The sequence below is a fragment of the Microcebus murinus genome, chromosome 14 (assembly GCF_040939455.1).
Source record: "Microcebus murinus isolate Inina chromosome 14, M.murinus_Inina_mat1.0, whole genome shotgun sequence".
NCBI classification, from domain to species: domain Eukaryota; kingdom Metazoa; phylum Chordata; class Mammalia; order Primates; family Cheirogaleidae; genus Microcebus; species Microcebus murinus.
In genome coordinates this window covers 79,354,934-79,371,832 of record NC_134117.1, presented here as the reverse complement: position 1 = coordinate 79,371,832, position 16,899 = coordinate 79,354,934, and the positions used below count along the sequence as shown (strand labels likewise).

Below are 16,899 nucleotides of genomic sequence, written 5' to 3'. Positions count from 1 at the left end.
CCACAGCCCCACAGGCCCTTACCCTTTGTCCTGAGGAGACAGGGGATTGGGGGCGGCTGTGCCTTCCACCTTGACCGCATGTGAGTAGCAGGTAACTAGCCGTGACGAAGGTGCTGACTGCTCGGGACAGCAGCTACTCCCTGCACCCAAGAGGCCGGGAGCCACGCCTGAGGGGAAGAGACCTCGTGCCCACACATCATCATGGTCCCTGCGGCCACAGCTGTCATCCCCCAGGCCCAGCCCTTCCCGCTGCCTGAGAGCCCAGGGACCTGGCGGGCGGTGGGTCTACAGAGGAACAAGGTGGGTGAAGCAGGGAATGGGGGAGGGTGTCTGCGGCCGCCAGCTCAAGGGAGCCCATGCATGATGGGGTGCCATGTCCCACTCGGAGCCCAGCTTTCTTCGTCTGAGCCAAGCAGCTTGGCAGGGAACAGTCTTTCCCCAAAGGCGTGTGTACCGCAGGCTGGCGAGGTGGCCCTCCCTGCAGGTTGGACACACTGCACTCCCAGTCAGTGCCCAGGGTGTGAAGCTGGGCTCCCAGGGGCCACCTGCTGGGGCCTGGGGGCAGGGGCAGTCAGGACAGGGACCCAGAAGCTGGGCCTGTGGAAGGCATGTGACCTCAGGCTGGGCAGGCTGCTGGCCTTGGGGCACAGCTGAGGCTGCACTGCCCAGGAGGGAGGTTTGTCTGTGGGACAGAGACGACAGGGCTGGGGAGGATGGAGGCAGGAGAGAGGGACCTCCTAGGCTGGCACAGCCTCTCTCTCCACTGTACAGGGAGGGAGACTGAAGTCAGGGCAGTGCTGGCCTGGCACGGGGCACCATGACGACAGGCACTGAGCAGGGTGCGCTGCACAGGAGCTGCAGTCTGGCTTGGCACCAACCCACACAGCAGCACAGTCCAGGCTCAGCCTCTACAAGTCGCACGGACTGGGACCTGCTCAAGGCCCAGCTGGCTCGGGGGCTGGCACTCCTCTGAGGCTGCAGGTCCCCAGGGCTGTGGGAGGGCAGCGCGCCTGAATCTCAAGGGGTGAGCCTTGGGGTCTCCGCAGGGGGCTTCTCAGCATCCTCGGATCTGGCCTTACAGTGCCTTCCTGGGAAGTAGAAACAGCACCCTGGCCCTGAAGGGCATGGCTGGCGAGCGGGGAGCAGGCTGGCTCTGGCCCGCTCGCCCTCAGCCTGGCGCCGTGTGTGGCATGCTCTGGAGAGAGCACTTGGCAGAGCCTTCCTCAAAGGTAAGTGACCACAGAGCTGCCTTCTCCTGAGCGTTCCAGGAGACCCTGCAGTGGCCAGGGGAGGGCCCTAAACGCTCACCCCCTTGCTAGCTGGCCACTCTGGTGCATCCGCTCACCTGCACCTGGTCTGGCTGCGACTCCACAGTCCTGGCCCTGGGAGGCTGCCTCCAGACAAGGCTCTCAAACTGGACCAGATCACCCCAGAACTTGCTGAAAAGTCAATGCAATCCTTCCTGCCCCCATGGATGTGTGGGGACTCATTGCTCAGGGCGGGCAGCAGCGGGCAGAACTCCAGGAGCTTGGGGACACCTCTGCACCAAGCACAGCCAACACAGGTGCACAGGGGACAGTGAAAATGATGTCCAGGTAGAGACGGGCAGGACTCAGGCCATGGCAGGTGGAGCCCCGGAGGAGGCTGCAGCCACCAGGCAGGAGAGGTGAGGGCCAAGGCATGGCCTGGGTGGGAGACTTCCTGGAGATGAAGCAGGTTGTGACCACAGAGACCCCTCCCCCATCACGGGGCGGAGGACTGCTGTTCTAGGAGCACACACTGGGAGAACACTCCTTGACACCTGCTGAGAAAGGGGGCTTGCAAATGCAAACAGGAAAGGCCCATCAGCAGGGAGCAAACTGCTTCACAACAAAGCAGATTGCAATTTAAAGCCTGAGTCATCAATTTTCACCTGTGAAATCTGCAAAAATAATGTTAAAGGTAACACAGAGGGCTAGCTCTGGTGTGGGGCACAGGCCAGGGCCACAGTGGGAGAAGGAGAGGAATGACGGCAGGGAGGTGTCCATAGGCACTCACAGGGGCAAAGCCACTCCTTGAGGCAGGCATCTGCGGGGGCACAGCGCATCAGTGTGCGTGTGTGTGACCTTGTGTGTGCACGCACATGCACGCATGTACATGTATGCATATGCACGTGAACTTTGTGCATATGTGGGGTGCTTGTTTGTGTGAGTGCATCAGGTGTGTGTGTGTGCATGTGCATGTGTGTGTGTCCACCCCTAAAAACAGACAGATACATACACACACGACAAGGTCAAGCAGGGTGCCACCCCCATACCCTCCCCCTCACCTCATGTCTCCTGCCTCTCTTCTCCCCACGGCCTTGTCAAGCGCTGCTCAGGCTTTCTCCAGTGACTGTGAGTGGCTCTATCACAGCACAACACGATGCGTGCTCTTTTTCTAAAACCAGGGCATGAGGTTCCCTGGTCCCATGGAGGCTGCAGCAGGAGGCAGCAGCCCACCAGAGGTTCGGCACTCTCTGGGGTCCCTCACAGGCTCCCAGAGAAGAGAGACTTGCTCCCACCAGCCAGGGTGTAGCCAAGGAAGGGAGGGTAGGTGGGGTGTCGTGGATGAGCAGAGGGCACCTCCGTCCTCCAAGGGGCTGTCTTTCCACTCTGTTGTGAAGAACCCGATGAGTCCCCCACACAGATTCACCCACTCAGAACATGTCCCAGCGTGTGCTCGGCCCCTGCAGACACGTGCTCAGAGGTGCTCCCCCAGCTCCTCCTTACATCTCTCGCTTCTTCCTCCAGCTGGCAGACCAGAAGGCTCCACATGGTGCCAGGCAGGGACAGGCTGGGGAGCTGATGGGCGCAGGCAGTGGGCCCCTAAGCCAGCCTGACACACTCCCTCCTCGGAGACTTATATTACCCACCCTTCAAATTGTCCTTCTCCCTCCCCTCTGCCCCAATGCCTTTCAGACACCACCCTGCCACCTCCTCCAGGAAGTCTTCCTGATTCTTGGAGTGTCCTCAAGGGCCTGCCCCTTGGGCTGCCAGCCCCTCATGCCAGGTACCTCTCACCAACTCTTCCTCCCACTCACTCAGGACAATTGGCGGCTGTGAGGATCTAAGCTCAGAGTACCTGTCTTCTCCACAGGGTCAAAGGTGCCATGTTGGATTAGCAACATCTGCCTCAGGCGAGGGCGTGGGGAAGTAGGCCTGCACCCCTGCAGCTCCTCACCTGGGCTTCTCAACAACTGGTTGGTATTTCTGCATTCCTAACTAGACCATGTACTTATTCATTTAAAAGCAATGAATGTTTACAATGTGCCAAGTTCTCAGAGACACCGTCCCTGCTCTTAGGGCTAACATTCCTAGGCCTGGGCATTAGAGGCCCAGTAAACACATAAACAAATGAACGATGTCCAGCTAGTGACAGGAAAGGCGATGGCACAGACCTGTGGGGCCGGGAGGAGCGTGGGCCCTGAACACGCCCCGTGCAGCTGGGTGCCAACTTCTTCAGGACTGCGTGTTGGGCTGGGCACGCGTGCTGCAGGCCTCACTCCACCAGGGGTCACTGGGATCCTTGCAGCCCGAGGGGGGCACTGACCCTACAGATTGAGGCTTTGTTTCCATTTTTAAAAGGAGAGGGGGCTGAGGCCACTGGGGAGGGTGACCGGGGCTGGAGGGAACAGCGTTGGGGGCCTCACTGCCCCATCTCCCAAACCACAGCGCCAGGGAGGGGGGGTGTCGTGCGCTCTTTCTCTTGCAATCAGGGGAACGAGTCCTCCCATGTCTGTGCCATCCCCCAGCACCAGGAAGATGTCCCAAGACCACAGGGTCCTGTCTCTCTTCTCTGCACCTGGGATGGGGCTCTGGGGCCTGTTCATGGGCTGCTGACCTTCTGTTCTCTGGGCAGAATCCAAATGCCAGGGGTACGATTTTGGAAGTGCAAGCACAGCTTATGTGGACTTTAGGTATCTCAATAATCCAAAAATGCTTTTGTAAGAAGAATAAACAAAAAACAGAACCCATAAATAGCTCCTCCTGGTATGAGATAAAGGGACCCAGGGCCAGGACATGGAGCAGGACACATCACAGCTGATGTGTGGTACAGGTTGGGGTGCAGGTGGGCGGATGGGCCCCTGCAGGGCTAGGGGTGTAGAGCTTGTTGTGAGGCCCTGGGTAGGCCCTGCCCCTCTGTGGGACTCAGTTTCCCCATCTGGGCTGGGGGTAGAAGGGCCCTGGACCCACTTTGGGTCCCCCCATCTCTGCATCCCCAGCCCTGGCTCCAAAGGGCAGCACCCCAGTGGGACCCGGGCAGAACCACAGTGCCGATCCTGGTGTGTGCGACTGTACCAGCAAGAGGACAGCTGGCCAGCTGGGCCCTGAGAGGGGAGGGGAGGGTGCTGCCGTGCCTCCTATGCCCTCTCTGCCCTCCATTTCCTTGCCTGGGGCTGGGTCCAGGCCAGGTGGAGGCTGGGCCACCCGTACTCTGGGAGCCTGCAGGTCAGCCAGGCAGGAGCAGGGTCCACGCTGGGCACTGTCCTGGAGAGGCCAACGTGGCCGCTGGGCCTGGCACTCCCACTCTGCTCTTTGGGGAGGGCCAGGGAAGCTGCGGGAGCCTGAAAGCAGCTGGACCGCCACAGGGCTGTGCCCGTCACAGACATGTCCAGGCAGGCGTCTCATTTGGTTGTTCTAGGAACTGGGCAGACTCCAGGGTCCTGGAGAAGGTGCCGTGGGGCCAGGTGACGACCTGCCCTCTCCTCTCCACCGACCACCTGACTGCTGCCCCCCATTCTCAGAGGAAACTGTGCCCAAGAGCACATGTCTGAGACCCCTTGGTGTGCGCTGGGCAGGGGAGGGTGCTTAGGGCCAGCCTGGCTTTGTGGGGGTCTCAGGGCCAGCAAGGCAATGACAGGGACTCTTAATTGTCTAGTCCTTGGCCAGCTCCAAACTCCTTCCCTAACCTCCTCAGCCTCCTGGGGCTCCTCCCTCCTCCCTGACCCTGGGGCTCCTGGTCTGTTCTACTTCACCCTCGGGGAGCCCTCGGCCATGGTGGGGCCAGTTCCTGGAGCTGACCACTGACACCCTGTGATGCCCAGTGTGGCCCTGTCCTCTCATTCTTACTCTTTGCCCCTTTTCAGACACACACAGTCTCCCTGACCCCAGCCCCTCTCTAGCTGCCTCCTAATCTCTATTTCTTCCTACCCACATTTCTAGCAAAAGCAGCCTGCACCTGCCCCTCCCCAGCCTGACCCAGCTCCTCACTCCTGGCCCTGCCTGGCCCGTTGGGGGCACCTGGCCAACTAACGTAGCTTCCCAAGCCCAGGCCCAATACCAGGGAGCCCCACATGCTCATGCCAGGATACAGGGCCAGCCCAGCTCTCCCGGTCCTAAGCTGCTCCTCCTCGGGGACTCCACTGCACTCAGTCCTCAGGGACCCCTCCCAGCACTTCCCCAGCCTCCTAGACCAGAGCGTTTCTCTGAGTGGGAATGTCTCAGGACGGCCACAGGGCCCCTCCTTCTCCTACGGGGAACAGAGGCCTGTCCCACAGTCACTTGGGTACAGCACACGGAGACCCACCCTGTACCCTGTGGGCGGCAATCTGGGCCCAGCATAGCCTCTGACCCGCCTGGCAGGGGAAAGGGGTGCTCCAGATCCACCTTCAGGAGGTTTTAGCCATTGCCAAACACGTGGTCGCCTACACCCAAGCTTCTGAGTTTACTTCACAGACCTAAAATATTTTAAATAGTTGCCCTACAGGTTTTGATGGCTCACTTATATTTTATTGTAGCTTCTCCCTAACCTCTTACTCCCTGTCCCAGCCCAATGTCCACATACAGTCCCGCAGCTCTGCAAAGGCGCCAGGGTGCTCCAGGCTGGTGGAAAGGGAATCCAACGTCAAACGGAAATGAGGCAACCACGTGTGCAAGAGCCCACATATGCTTCTAAGTCTGTGTCTGTTCCTACAGCAGAGATAAATGTCCCGAAGTTTCTTTCTTAGTCATTCCCAGGATCAGAGGCTCTCAAGTTCAACATGTTGGTATTCATTGTTCCAAGCAGCGGTGCTTGGCATGAATGCCCCGTGGCTTCTCCCCTGGCCCCAGACACCTGCAGCTCCCTGGCCAAAGCCCCTGGGTTCCAGGAGACTCCTCATGCTCTGTGACAGCTGCAGGACAGTCTAAAGGGAGGCTGCACTGTCACATGTGATGGATCCCCCACAGAAGACGCGTCACCACAGACTACAACACTCCTGTAATGGGCATCCCCGACCAGGGGTTTTACTCAGACACATGACAATATACAGTATGAAAGATAAACTCCAATGTTGGAGTGTTGAATCAAAGGTTGTATGCATTATAAGTTTAAAGAGACTCACAATAACTGAGGAACAGAAAAGTAAATGCCACGTTATCGCTTATAGTGGTAGCTGAGCCGTGGCCACGCAAGGACACACAGGGTGGAATAACAGACACTGGAGACTTAAAAGGAGGGAGGGCAGGAGGAGGTGAGGGATGAAAAATTACCTACCTGAATGTGCACTATTCAGGTGATGGGCTCACTAAAAGCCCACTTTTTTACCACTATACAATATATACATGTAATGGAATTCAACTTGTACCCCCTAGATCTACTGAAGTAAAAAAAAAAAAAAATTTTAATAAAGAGACATCTCAGAAGTGTTTTCAAAAGAGGATGGCCCAGATAGTGAAATGGTGGAGTAAGGACCTCCAAAACCCTCTCTGCCATAAACACAACAAGAAAACTAGCAAAATGGTCAGAATCCATTTTTTTAGAACTTTAGAAATTAACCAAAAGCTTGCAAAAATCTGAGGAGCATTCATTCACAAAACACAACTGAATCTCAGTAATAATCACAAGTTTCACAGAGTTTGAACTTGACCTACTCACATCCCCAACTTTCTACTCCCCAGTGCCTTGAAAAATAAGACCCCATATTCGTCATGAAAAACAGCAGCCTGGCAGCCACTGGAGGAAACAGGACAAGGATGGAACTCTTCCAAGGCTTCATCCCCAGAAAACTGCCATTATTTGACTTGTCAGGTGGTTCCCATGGAGACCCTACTTGTAAGGATGTCTGACTCAGAGCTATCCAAGTACAAAAACACTATTTCCCAGGGATGATTGTCAAAAACAATTACAAGCATTTAATTTCACAATGCCTGAAGCAATACATAGCAGTGAAGCAAGCAACAGACTAACAAAAAAGTTTAAAAGAAAAGTTCGGTAATGAGGTGTCCATAAGGGCTTTAAAAAGCTGCATTGCATTCCTGGGAATCTGAGGGCTCGCGCATGCTCAGGTCTGTGCATGTGCTCAGGAGAGTCCTTACGAGATGCTAAGCTCTCGCTTCTAGCTAACTTTGAGGCTCCGTGCAAACAGGAAGTGAAAACTAAGGCAGGGCTGTCAACTGCCTAGCTGAGAGCTGATGGCACACTCCAGCACACAGAGCCCCTTGGCAAAGATTGGAAGACTTACTGGCTCTGAGTATTTAAGAAAATTTCTGTCCTATCATTAAATGACCACTAAGATAACTGAGTAGAGATTTCAGTACCATACATGACAAGAGAATACAGACTTTGCATAATTAATTCAGAAATGTCACAAAACAACTATTACTACAACAAACAGTAACCACAACAAACCTGGCAGAGGGGGTTGAATCTGATTTCCATAACTGACTTACTAGACAAAAACTTTACATTAGCTACTTTAAGTATGTTCAAAGAATTGAAAGAAACCATATCTAAAAAACTAAAGGAAATATAGGAACCAAGGCTTCACCGAGTAGAGAATATCAATAAAGGAATATAAATTATTTTTTTAAAGAAAGAACCAAGTAGAAATTATGGGGTTGAAAACTAAGTAACTGAAATGAAGCATTAACTAGAAAGGCTCAAAAACAGCTTTGAACAGACAGAAGGAAGAATCAGTGAACGTGAAAACTGACCAATTGATATTATTCAGTCTGAGGAAAAGAACAAAAAAAAAAAGAATAAAAAAATAAATAAATAGGCCAGGTGCGGTGGTTCACACCTGTAATCTTAGCACTCTGGGAGGCCAAGGCAGGAGAATCGTTTGAGCTCAGGAGTTCGAGACCAGCCTGAGCAAGAGCAAGACTTCCATCTCTACTAAAAAAAGTAGAAAGAAATTAGTTGGACAACTAAAAATATATAGAAAAAATCAGCTGGGCATGGTAGTGCATATAGTCCCTGCTACTAGCGAGGCTGAGGCAGGAGGACTGCTTGTGCCCAGGAGTTTGAGGTTGCTATGAGCTAGGCTGATGCCACTGGCACTCAAGCCTAGGCAACAGAATGAGATAAATAAATACATACATACATAAACAAACAGAGCCTCAGACACCATAATGGATAGCAACATATGTATAATAGGAGTCTCAGAAAAAGAGGAGAGAGAGAAAGAGGCAGAAAAAAATATATAAATCAATAATGACCCAAACGCCCTAAATTTAATGAAAAATATTAATCTCCACATCCAAGAAGCTCAACAAACTCCAGGGAGATTTCTCATCAGAAACCTCAAAGGGCAGAAGGCAGTGGGGTGACTTAGTCAAAGTACTGAAAGAAAAAAAGAAAAGCTGTCAACCAAGAATTTATTTTGTAGCAAAACTGTCCTTCAAAAATGAAGGAGAGGCCGGGCGTGGTGGCCCACGCCTGTAATCCTAGCTCTCTGGGAGGCCGAGGCGGGCGGATTGCTCAAGGTCAGGAGTTCAAAACCAGCCTGAGCAAGAGCGAGACCCCGTCTCTACTATAAATAGAAAGAAATTAATTGGCCAACTAATATATATACAAAAAATTAGCCGGGCATGGTGGCGCATGCCTGTAGTCCCAGCTACTTGGGAGGCTGAGGCAGGAGGATTGCTTGAGTCAGGAGTTTGAGGTTGCTGTGAGCTAGGCTGACGCCATGGCACTCACTCTAGCCTGGGCAACAAAGTGAGACTCTGTCTCAAAAAAAAAAAAAAAAAAAAAAAAGAAGGAGAAATTACCCACACATAAATAAAAACGGAGAACTTGTCACTAGGAGACCTGCCCTATAAGAACTACTAGAGAGTCCTTCAGGCTTAAATGAAAGGATACTATTTTAACAACTTGAATCTATGTGAAAAAATAAAGAGCACCAGTAACTTTACTGGTTTTATATTTATCTTTACATAGCTAAAAGACAATACAAACATATATTATGCTGTAACTCTATTTTTCTCCTATTGAAATAAAGCAACTTCATGAAACAATAATAATAAATATGCACTGATGAACACACAGCATAAAACATAAATTTTATGACAAAAACAGCACAATGTAGAATGGAGGAAAGAGAGCAAAGCTTTTATATACTATTGAAAATAAGTTTATATTAATCTGAACTACATAATTATAAGTTAAGATGTTAATTCTAACCTGCCAGGCAATAACTAAGGAAATAACTCAAAATTATATAGTAAAATAAATGATAAGAAAAGTTAAATGGTACACTAGAAAATATCCATTTAACACAAAAAAGTAATAATAAAGAAATAGAGGATGAAAAATGATATGACATGAAAAACAAATAGCAAATGAACCCTTATATTTATACTAAATTTAAATGGATTAAACTCTCCAGTTAAAAGGCAGAATTTAAAAAAATGATCCAACTATATGCTTTCCACAAGAGACACATTTTATAGAGAAAGATACAAATAGATTTAAAGTGAAAATATGGAAAAAGATATTCCATGCAAATAGTAACCAAAAGAAAACTGGAATGGCTATACTAATATCAGACAAAATAGACTTTAAGATGAAAATTGTTACTAGAGACAAAGAAGGACATTTATAATGATAAAAGTGTTAATCCATCAACAAGATATAACAATTACAAACATATATGTACCCAACAACAGAGGAAAATTCATGAAGCAAAAACTGGTAAAAGTAAAGGGAGAAGGCCAGGCACAGTGGCTCATGCCTGTAATCCTAGCACTCTGAGAGTGGGGAGGATTGCTTGAGGCCAGGAGTTCAAAACCAGCCTAAGCAAGAGCAAGACCCTATCTCTATAAAAAATAGAAAAGTTAGGCAGGCACAGTGGAGTGCACCTGTAGTCCCAGCTACTTAGGAGGCTGAGGCAGGAGAATTGCTTGAGCTCAGGATTTGGGGGTTGCAGTGAGCCCTGATGATGCCACTGCACTCTAGCCCAGGCCACAGAGTAAAAGTCTATCTCAATAAACAAAGATTATTTTAAAAAAGAATTAAAAGGAAAAATAGAAAATTCAACAAAAATAGCTGGAGACTTCAATAGCCCCACTTTCAATAATGGATAAACAGGCCAGGTGCGGTGGCTCACGCCTGTAATCCTAGCACTCTGGGAGGCCAAGGCAGGCAGATCACTGAAGGTCAGGAGTTCGAAACCAGCCTGAGCAAGAGTGAGACCCCGTCTCTACTAAAAATAGAAAGAAATTAATTGGCCAACTAAAAATATATAGAGAAAAAATTAGCAAGACATGGTGGTGCATGCCTGTAGTCCCTGCTACTTGGGAGGCTGAGGCAGAAGAATTGCTTGAGCAATACTCAAATTGACTTTGAGGTTGCTGTGAGCTAGGGTGATGCCACGGCACTCTAGCCTGGGCAAGAGAGTGAGACTGTCTCAGAAAAATAAATAAATAAATAATAGATAAACAACTAGACAGTTGATCAATAAACAAATAGAAGACTTGAACAACACTGTAAACCAATTGGGCCTAAAGACATCTATAGAACACCCCATTTAATAACAGCAGAATACATATTCTCCTCAAGGACACAAAAAACATTCTCCAGAACAGGCCATATGTTAGGGCATAAAACAAGAATCAATAAATTTAAAAGAACTGAAATCATACAAAGTACGTTCTATGACCACAATGAAATAACAAAAAGAAATTTGGAGAATTCACAAATATTTGGAAATTATACAACACATTCCTGAATAACCAATGGGAAAAGAAGAAAAAATCACAAGGGAAATGGAAAAATACTTTGAGGAAAATGGAAATAAACACAGTATACCAAAACTTATGGAATGCAACTAAATAGGTGCTTAGATGAAAATTTAAAACTATAAACATCCATTGGGGTGAAAGAAATAAAAAGAAAACTATAAACATCCATATTAAAAAAGAAGAACGTTCTCAAATGGATAACCTAACATTCCACTTTAAGAAACTAGAAAAAGAGAAGCAAACTACATAAAAAATAACAGAAAAAGGAAACATTATAGAGTGGAAATAAATGAAACAATGGATAGAAAAACAATTGAAAAAATAAATGAAACTAAAAGTTGGTTCTTTGAAAAGATCAACAAAATTGACAAACCTCTACTATACTGAACAAGAAAAAACAGACTCAAATTACTAAGATCAGTAATGAAGGAGAGGACATTACTACCAACTTCACAAAAATAAAAAAAGCATTCTAAGGGAATACTATGAACAATTATTTGCTAAGAAATTAGATAACCTAGATGAAATGTACAAATTCCTAGAGACACAAACTCTCCAACTGAAACTTACTGAGGAAGAAACAGAAAATCAGAATGATTTTCTATATAATCGCTCTATAAGGAGAGATTGAACGAATAATTGAAAAACTTCTTACCCACAAAGAAAAGCCAAGGGCCAAATGGCTTCACTAGTGAATTCTGCCAAACATTTAAAGAAGAATTAACACCTCCAGAAAGTCTCCTCCAGAAAATAGAATAAAGAGCATTAACCAACTCATTCCATGAAGTCAGTATTGCCTTGATACCAAAACCAGGCAATAATACCACAAGGAAAGAAAACTACAAACCAATATTCTTCAAAAATATAGATGCAAAAATCCTCAACAAAATATTAGCAAATCAGATCCAGCAGCATGTTTTAAAGCATTATTCACTGTGACCAAGTGGTATGTATCTAAGGAATGCAAGGTTAGATCAACGTACAAAAATCAATGTAATATATCATATCAATAGATCACATAATCATCTCAATGGATGCAGAAAAATCATTTAACAATCTTACAGCATAGTATTTAGAGGCAAATTTAAAAAATCATTTAATAAAATCCAGCACCCACTCTTTCAAGATAAAAATTCTCAACAAACTAGTAATTGAAGGTAACTTCCTCAACTTGATAAAGAGTATCTGTGAAAAATACACAACATTATACTTAACAGTGAAAGATCAAGAGCTCTCCCGCTAAGGTAGGGAAAAGAGGAGTCTATCTGCTCTCACCACTTCTATTTAACATTGCTCTGGAGGTTATGGCCAAAGCAATTGGGCAACAAAAATATATAAAAGACACCCAAATTGAAAGAAAGAAGTAAAACTATCTCTATTTACAGATATCATGATCTTATATATGGAAAAGTCTAAGGAACACACACACACACACACACTATTAGAGCTAATAAGTGAGTTCAGCAAGGTTGCGGGATACAAGATCAATATACAAAACTCAGTTGTAATTCTATACGCTGGTAATGAACAATTTAGAAATAAAATTAAGAAAATAATTCCAAGCCAGGTGTGGTGGTTCATGCCTGTAATTCCTGCACTTGGGGAGGCTAAAGCAGGAGGATCACTTGAAGCCAGGAATTTGAGACAAGCCTGAGCAACACAGCAAACCTCATCTCTACAAAAAATTTTAAAAGTTAAAAAAAAATTCCATTTATAATAGCATCAAAAAGAATAAAATCCCTAAGAATAAATTTGACAAAAGAAATGCAATATTGGTACACTAAAAACTACAAAACATAGTTGGAAGAAATTAATGTAGACTTAAATAAGTACAAAAACATGCCATGTTTATGGACTAGGAGTCTTAAATTGTTAAGATGGCAATACTTCCCAAATTGACCTACAGATTCAATGCAATCCTTATCAAATTCTAGTGGCTTTTTTGCAGAAATTGACAAGCTGTTTCTAAATTCACATGGAAATGCAAGGGACCTAGAATAGCTAAGCAATCTTGAAAAAGAAGTACAAAGTTGGAGGACTCAGACTTCCCTACCTCGAAACTTAACTACAAAGCTACAGTAATCAAGACTGTGTGATACTAGCACAATGACAGACATGTAAATCAACAGAATAAAATTGAGAGTCCAAAATAAACCCATGCCTCTGTGATCAATCGATTTCTGACAAGGTGCCATGATAATCCAATGGAGAAAGAACATTCTCTCCAACAAATGGTGCTGGGACAACTGGACAGTCACAGGTGAAAGAAAGCATTTGCACCTGTGCCCCACATCATACACACAGATGAGCTACAAATGGATCAGAGCTCCTACCTAAATGTAGGATCTAAAAACATAAAACTCTGGTTAAAAAAAAAAATTAGATGTAGCAGGTGTGGTGGCTCACATCTGTAATTCCAGCACTTTGGGAGGCCTTTGCAGAAGGATTATTTGAGGCCAAGTGTTCAAGATCAGCCTGGGCAACAAAGCAAGAGACCCATTCTCTACAAAAAATTTAAAAATTAGCTGGGTGTGGTGGCATGCACCTGTAGTCTCAGCTACTAGGGAGGCTTAGGCAATGGTTTCTTACATATGACACACAAATACAAACAATCAAATCAAAAGGAGATAAACTGAATTTCATCACAATCAAAAACTTGTACTTCAAAAGACACTATCAAGAAGTTGGAAAAAACCACCCTCAGAATGGGAGAAAGTCTTTGCATACCACATATACTGTAAGGGTCTAGTATCAGAATATATAAGGAACTCTTACAGTTCAATGATAAAAAGACAACCCAGTTAAAGTGGGCAAAGGCCAGCCTGGGCAACACAGTGCAACCCTGTGTCTACAAAACAATTAGCTAGCCGTGGTGTGCGCGCCTGTAGGCCCAGCTACTTGGGAGGCTGAGGCAGGAGGATCACTTGAGTCCAGAAGCTCAAGGTTACAGTGATCGTGCCACTGTATTCCAGCCTGGGCAATAGAGCGAAACTCTGCCTCATCTAAAAAAAGTGTGTGAGGGGGCAAGGAATCTGAGTAGAAATTTCTCTATAAAAGATGGATAAATGACTGATAAGCGCATTAAAAGTTACTCAACATCATTAGCCATTAGGGAAATGCTAGAGTGAGATACCACAATGAAATGCCATCTCATACCCACTGGCTGCAGTAAAAAAGACAATAATAGGCCGGGCGCGGTGGCTCACGCCTGTAATCCTAGCACTCTGGGAGGCCGAGGCGGGCGGATTGCTCAAGGTCAGGAGTTCGAAACCAGCCTGAGCAAGCGCGAGACCCCCGTCTCTACTATAAATAGAAAGAAATTAATTGGCCAACTTATATAGAGAAACTTAGCCGGGCATGGTGGCGCATGCCTATAGTCCCAGCTACTCGGGAGGCTGAGGCAAGAGGATCGCTTGAGCCCAAGAGATTGAGGTTGCTGTGAGCTAGGCTGACGCCACAGCACTCACTCTAGCCTGGGCAACAAAGCGAGACTCTGTCTCAAAAAAAAAAAACATTAAAAAAAATAAAATTAAAATTAAAAAAAGATAATAATAACAAGTGTTACTGAAAATTCTGAGAAACTGACATTCTTTTACATTGCTGGTGAGAATGTAAAATTGTACAATTGATTTAGAAAACAGTCTGGTGCTTCAAACTGTTAAAGTTATCATATGATCCAGCAATTTCACTCCTAGATATATACCCAAGATATTTGAAAATATATGTACATACAAAATTCTGTACACAAATGTTCATAGTTTACAGCATCATTCATATTAGCCACAAAATGGAAACAACCCAAATGTCCAACAACTGATGAATGGATAAACAAAACCGACAGCAACACAACAGAGTATTGCATGGCAATGAAAAGGAATGAAGTGCTGGCTCATGCTACACTGTGAATGAACTTGAGGACATTATGCTAAGTGAAAGAAGCCAGACACAAAATCACGTGTTGTGAAATTCCTCTTACATGAACTATCCAGAAGAGGCAAATCCATAGTCATAAAATAGATTCGTGACTCAGGGGCTGGCAGTGGGGGCAGGGCAGTGGCTGCTAATGGGTACGGAGTTTCTTCCAGGGATGAGGAAGATGTTCTAGAATTAGACAGCAGTGATTGTTCCACACCCTTGTGAATACACAAAAAAACTACATTATCTACTTTAAAAGGGTAAACTTTATGCTATGTAAATTATATATTTCAATTTCTTAAAAAGGAAGAAAAGATGATGGCCAACATTCCACTCCAGGACAGCACCGATCCCTCTCGCAGTCACCACAGCCTAGAGGTGAGGACGGCCTCCGTGGGCTTCACCTGCATGGCTTTAGTATGAGTGAGAGCGAGCTAACAAGGTACCTTTCTTCTGGACTTGCCTGTTTTAGGGTTTCTCCTTTATTCAGCTGGCTTGTGGATTTTTTCTTATTCTTCCATTCAGTGAGAGCTGAGGGTGTGCCGTGCGCTGCTGCAGCAGTGCACGGTGACGATATGCCCATAAACACAGCCGACCAAGTCCCGGCCCTCACAAGCGCACAGGACCAGGTAGAACACAAGTACCAAACACGTAAATATCCACCAGCTGCCAACGGCCGTGGAGAAGCCGGAGCCGCAGGTGGAGCGGAGCAGGCACAGAGCCCGGGCTTTGGTCTGGTCGGGGCAGTCAGGGCAGACTGCTCCGACGGGGGAGTTCCCAGCAGAGACCTGCATGGCCACGTGGGTCCAGGCAAATCAAGTGCAAAACCCTAGGGCAGAGCCTGTAGCCTCTTAAGGAGCAGTGAGGAGCCCAGCGTTGCAGGCTGCAGCTGCAACGAGATAGCAGGAGGTGAGAACAGCCCTGGCGGGCCTGTGACCAGGACAAGGGCTTGGGTTAATTTCCTAGGGTTTGCTGTACAAATGACCAGGAACTGGTGGTGTAAAACAACAGAATGTCTTCTCAGTTTTGCAAGCTGACATTCTGAAACCAAGGCCTCAGCAGGCTGAGTTCCCTCCTAGCCTCTGGTGTGGGTGCTCCTCCACGGCATCCCTGCCTGCAGCCACCGACCTCCAACCTCTGCCTCGACCCCCGCCTCATCCTCAGCTAGTGTGACCTCATTTTACCTGCCACATCTGCACAGACCCTATGTCCAAATAAGGTCCCACCCATAGGTTGCAGGTGGATCAGGGAATACTGTTCACCCAGCACAGGGCCCCTCTCCAGCCCCTCGGAGCCGTGTCTGTTGGGGTGCCTGCCTCTGCCATCCATGCTCACACCCACTTCCCAGTGCTGGATGGAGAATGACCCCACTGGGTCTAAACCTCTCCGGGTAGTTTGTGGAGAGGAGACTGCCTGCTGGACACCTGCAGAACTGCCCATGCTCCAGGGCGGCCTGGACCTCGGAGGTCTGGCTGTGGCAGTACAGGGCCAGAGGGGCAGGTCCTGTGCTCGCAGAGGACAGAGACAGGGGTGTGCTCAGCGAGCAGATGTGGATCTTGAGAGAGAGAGACCAAGGACAATGTCACAGCTTTGGCCTGAGAAGAGGAAACAAGACCTACAGATTTATACGCACATTTTACACAGGAAGAGACCCTCTGACTTCTAGTTCCAGATGCTGAAGGGTCTTCCTTTGTCACAGGCATTTAAATAAATAAAGATGCCGAAGGGAGCACAAGCATTTTCCCTCCCCCCCCCTCAGTGAAATAAGAGGAAAAGCTGTGGAAGGGGCAGGTGTGGGTGGACGAGAGCGCCCACACTCTGGACGAGAGAAGGCATGGGGTCTGGGCAGAGGACGCCGGACGGGGCGAGCCCAGCTCTGAGCAGAAGTGGGCGCCGACACAGCCGGCGCGGGACGGTCTGTGCCAGAGGGGCTCAGCGCCGCAGGGGACAGGCCGGCTCCCCAGAGGGCCCGGCGAAGCCCCCGACTCTGCACCAGGGCAGGGGGCACCCGCAGGGGAGGCCG

The 16,899-nt window shown here is 47.8% G+C and overlaps 1 long non-coding RNA gene across 1 annotated transcript; it reads left to right on the top strand.

Annotated features, from left to right (window-relative positions):
• The first annotated feature begins 214 nt into the window (after window positions 1-214).
• LOC105879005 (uncharacterized) lies at window positions 215-15,271 on the top strand. Its single transcript, XR_002221334.2, has 3 exons — window positions 215-300; window positions 3,118-3,220; window positions 15,183-15,271. It is a non-coding gene; the product is annotated as an uncharacterized LOC105879005 (long non-coding RNA).
• Window positions 15,272-16,899: the final 1,628 nt, after the last annotated feature.